Consider the following 5,607-nt stretch of genomic DNA (forward strand, 5'->3'; position numbering starts at 1 on the left):
CATGCCAAATGATAAGAAAAATGCATGAAATGTAGTGAACATGCAAATATGCACTAACGAAAGGGGGACGGCCTATTGGGTCTAGCGTTGGGACTAGCCCTTTCTAAGAATTTCCTACTAGCGTTGGACTAGTGGAAAACGGGACAATGAACCACAACTAGCGTTGGACTAGTGTGGTGACGGGAAAGGGGGCCACAACTAGCATTGGACTAGTGTGGTGACGTCCATTCATCCATCACATTCATTCATGACTATAAAAAGCGAGTAGACATGCGAATCACTTGTAAACACGTAGCACATAACACTTAGCATGCTCGACTAGATGCAAGAGCCTAATAAAGCACTTAACACATAACACATAGGCATGCAACCAAGCTAATGAATCTATTACATTTGCTAACTAAAACAAAAGGGGAAGGGGAAAATGGACCAAATTGCTCGCCAAGCCCTATCTATTACAAGCCAAGAGGTGTACACATACCCCATAATGAATAACTTAAATAAAAGTAAAAGTAAATGAAATAAATGCAAGGAATTAAGGAAAGGCAAGGAAAGTAAAATAGACATGCATATTCACATAACACGTAGGAGCACGTAGGGTCAAATGAAGTGCAAATGTAAGGGATAGAGTGTACCTCCCTTGAATCGACGCCCTAACGTAGTGAAATTACTAATTTACCCTCCAAAACAATAAAATGGTCAGGGTACCAATTTAATGAAGAACATTAAGGAAAATATGCAAAAACACAAGCTCACTTAGTCATAAAGCTCTTAAAATCATGAATTAAGTGCAATTAAACAAAGCATGGTAATTAATTGAAGCAGATAAGCAATGAAGTTGCAAAAATTAAAACTGCCAAGGACCAAATTGATGAAGTTATTCAATTGATTGGGTCCTAGTAGAACAAGGGGAGACTTGAGGGGTCAAAGCGTAATTTTTGAAAACTACTTCATGCATGCATACGAAGCTTTCCTCATCATTCATCTGCAACATTGCAACTTCCTTCTTGTTTCATTAAACACGGACAAGCCAACCGAATATCAAGCTTTCAGATGAAAATAGACAAATGCTACAGCTCCCGACATCAAACTCTATTCTAACAATCAAAATGCAGCAATTCAAACATTCCAACATGCGAAAAAATCATGATAAGAATCTGCAATTCTCCTTGTGCAAAAACTCCTGACATGGGAGGCGAATGAAAGGAAATGCACGGCTAGCAGGAAACAAACTCTGGTTGGGTTTCGCTCACAGGTTTTATTCACTAGTTTACTCACGGATGGAAACAAAATCATGACATTAAAACCATAGTTCAAGTTCCATCCCCCTCAACAGATCCACAAAGACAGAAAAACATCTTTTATTGCTTCTACTAGGTTCCTGAATGTTGGGTTCAATTTTCTGGTGAATTTTGAATGCAATCCGAACATAACCAACGGCCCAAACAAACAAAAATCTGGACTGAAGTAACGAGATTACCAAGCATTTCCACTTTTTTGACCACAAAATCCTTATATTTAAGCACAAAAATTGGACGAAAAAGACCATGCAAGCATCGAAGAACAACATTCTGCAATTTTGAAGCAGAAAATTCATGTCAAGCTTCGAACCAAAGTCAGCAGACCCATCACTCAAAACCTTTAACAAACTGAACATTTTGATTAACACAGCCCAGTTGCAAACACCAAACCATTAAAAATCAAACGAGGTACCCAACGAGCAACACAGAAACAACAACCAGATTTCTGGATTTATTTTTAACAAGCTCCGCATGAATCGTCTAAATCAAGAAGCTAGTCATATCACAGACTCAATCAAACATCACATAACCCTGAATCCAGATCTACAAATTATCCTAATCAAAGCAAGACCATGCAACCCCAGGCTTCGAAACAAGAGGATCGGCCAGTCAAACTAGCATGGAGGAACCGGAAATGAATGGAAACAGAGAAAGTAAACAGCAATAACACACAAGAAATTCAAAACGACGACTCAACAAAGAACGAAACTGGAAGGGACCAAGACACCAATCTAGGAGAGTACCTGCCCAAGCTTTTTGGATCAAAATCCGGACAGGAAACGTCGTGAACGAGCTACTGCAATCGTCCCGTTGCAGCTTCGAACTCGTACCCTTGTTGTGAGGAAAAAATTGCAGCTTTTCTTTTCTCTTTTTCAGATCTCTTTCTCTCTTCTCCACGACAGCTTCTCTTTCTCTTTTGATTTGGCCTGAAGCCCTCTTCACCTCCCTCCTTGGTTTCTCCTCTTTCTCTCACGTAAACCCCAGCCGCCACCTCCTTGTTTTTTCCTCTCTCCTCACAGCCGCCAGCCGAATCTCTATCTCTCCCTTTTTCCTCTCGATTTTCTCCCTCTCTTCCCCGGTTGTTTTCACTCATTCTTCCCAGAGCTCTCGGTTCAACCCTCTCAGTTTTCTCTCTTCCCTGCCCCTCTGTTTTTCCAGCCGCTCTCTCTGTATTTTTTCTAGCCGTCTTGCCCTAAAGAACCCCTTTCTTTTTCTTTTGCTGTGTTTCTATCTTCCCCCTCGACTCCCCTCCGCGGCTGCGGTTCATTTTTTTGTTTTTATATCCAGCTCTCAACCCCTAAACCCTGTATTCAATGGCTAGAAATCATCCCTCTCAAACCCCTTTTTCTTGGCCATCCGATGAGCATGCCTTCGTCCTTTGCAAGCTGCAAAAATATGCAGCTTGCATGCCGCGTAACCTTTTTTTTTTTTTTTTGAAATTAATTAAAACAAAATTGATAATAAAAATAAATAACAAAAACAATTTAATTAACATTTGATAAAAATAAATAAACTAGAAGCAACAAAGTGCAATTTCCATTTTCCTTTTTTTCATTTTCCATTTTTCATCGTTTTTCTTCTTTTCTTTTCATTTCCAAATGAACCAAACGATTAATAAAAAAATAATAATAATAATAATAAAAACAAATTAAGTAAAATTGACTAAAATAGAAAAATAAAACAAAAATGCTAATCTAAGTAATAATTCTTCTTCTTTTTTTTTTCTTTTCTTTTTTCGATCAAACTAGAAGATAAAATAAATGCTTGTAAACCAATTAAAATACAATAAGAGACACGAAACAGGGATCAACCAAAATAAATCTAAAATTGAAACAAATAAATCCAAAAATTAATTAAAAAATAAAATCAAATTCGAAACCAAAAATTTGGTGTCTACAGTTTGCCCCTCTTTGTCTGAGTTTTGAAAAAACTTGAGACAAAGAAGTAGACACCAAATACTCACCTGTGTTATTTGGCTGCAAAAGGATTCCAACGAACAGGAATTTAAACGGGACTGACCCGGACAGAAATTTAAAACGGGACTGACCCGAACAGGAATTTAAACGGGACTGACCCGAACAGAAATTTAAACGGGACTGACCCGAACAGGAATTTAAACGGGACTGACCCGAACAGAAATTTAAAACTAGACTGACCCGAACAAGAAATTTAAAACGGGACTGACCCGAATAAGCTTTAAATCATGGGACTGGCCCGAATAAGCTTTAAATCATGGGACTGACCCGAATAAGCTTTTAATCATGGGACTGGCCCGAATAAGCTTTTAATCATGGGACTGACCCGAATAAGCTTTAAATCATGGGACTGGTCCGAATAAGCTTTAAATCATGGGACTGACCCGAATAAGCTTTTAATCATGGGACTGACCCGAATAAGCTTTAAATCATGGGACTGGCCCGAATAAGCTTTTAATCATGGGACTGACCCGAATAAGCCTTTAAATGGGATAGACCCACGGGATAAACCCGGACGGAAATGTAAATGGGATAGACCCACGAGATAGACCCGAACAAAATTAAATTATGATGCACACTAGTGGGACTGACCCACGGCTAGTGGCAGTGCAAATGAGAGGCACGCTAGTGGGACTGACCCAACGGCTAGCGGCGTTGTGAATGAAAACGCACACGTTAGTGAGATAGATTCGATGCTAACGGCGGTAGGAATGAAAACGCACACGTTAGTGAGATAGACTCGATGCGAACGGTGGTAGGAATGAGAATGCACACGTTAGTGAGATAGACTCGATGCTAACGGTGGTGGAAATGAAAAACAATCCCAACATGACTTTTGTGAAGTTGGCGGCACAAAATCCAAGCCCAACGTGATCCTTGTGAAGTTGGCGGCACGAAATCCAGGCCCAACGTGATAAAGTGATGTTGGCGGCACCAAGTCCAGGCCCAACGTGGTCTTTGTGAAGTTGGCAGCACGAAATCCAGGCCCAACGTGATCCTTGTGAAGTTGGCGGCACGAAATCCAGGCCCAACGTGATAAAATGATGTTGGCGGCACGAAATCCAGGCCCAACATGAACTTTGGGAAGTTGGTGGTACGAAATCCAGGCCCAACGTGATCCTCGTGAAGTTGGCGGCACGAAATCCAGGCCCAACGTGATAAAGTGAGTGGTCAGTGGGATAAGACCCAGTCCTGCCATCCAATTGGTCAAGAAATTGAATTTGATTTGTCAAGAAACAAGAAATTAAATTTGATTTTTCAAGAAACAAGAATTTGAACTTGATTTTTGATTTTGGCTTTTGAATTTTTCTGATTTTTCGAGAGAATCTTTTTCCAAAAATAATTTGCCCCCAGTGTAGGGCCCTTTTTCCTTCTTTTTCCCTCTTTCTTTGGTATAGGCCTTCCACATCACCGGATGCTCTTTCGTCGATTTCAATTATGAATACCTGCACAGGGGGCTTACATGCACTCAAATTTTCATGAAAAGGGCAGCGTGATTGATTTGAAAGTCTTGCCTGACTCTTTGACGAAATCCTCAAACAAGCTATAAAAAATTTGCCCCAGTGAGGGCTTATTTTGCGAAATCTTGCAAATAAAAATTTTGCCCCAGTATGGGCCCATTTGAATGCAAAAATTGGTTTGGATGCCTCTCCATTTATTTGAACAAAGTAAGGAACCGTGTTTCCTATATAATGTGAAGAAATCTGAACGTCTTGCTTAAAATCACACAGAAAATTTCATGATGAATTTCTCAAAATAATGCCAAATTACAAAAGATTTCTTCCTCACTTTAACATCGATGCTTTGGGTAATGGGTGTTATGTCTGATTTGGAAATGGGAGGTCAAGATTTGTCTTATTCATGTGCTCAGATGGTATGTAATCCCTTCAATACCACATCTTAGTGAAAGCAAAGAGTTTATCATCCTTATTTCTTAAAAAAACGTAGTCTACATATGAGCTTTATAGGCTTGCAACAATATGGATGGAAGCGATAGCTAAACATGTGAAAACTGGTTATACTCCCATGATCACAAATGATTGATGGATTTCTCACAAGCATAATCCTCACTTTGGGTTGTCATGAAGGAATAAGTCAACGATGGACTTTATTAGCTTGTAATTTGGCTTGAAAACGATAGCTAAAGAATAAAACTTTCAAGGACATTGCACTGAAGATCGCATTTTTTCAAAATTGCCCCTGTTTTGAACTCAAAAGATCTCAGACTTTGTTTGCATTTTTCTCATCATTCACCAGGGACTTCAGCGTCGAATCTTTTTGCATTTCATTTGCATTCATTTTGCTTGCTTTGTTTCTTTTTGCCTCTTTTT

Source organism: Coffea arabica, chromosome 3e (assembly GCF_036785885.1).
Source record: "Coffea arabica cultivar ET-39 chromosome 3e, Coffea Arabica ET-39 HiFi, whole genome shotgun sequence".
In the NCBI taxonomy this organism is placed as follows: Eukaryota; Viridiplantae; Streptophyta; class Magnoliopsida; order Gentianales; family Rubiaceae; genus Coffea; species Coffea arabica.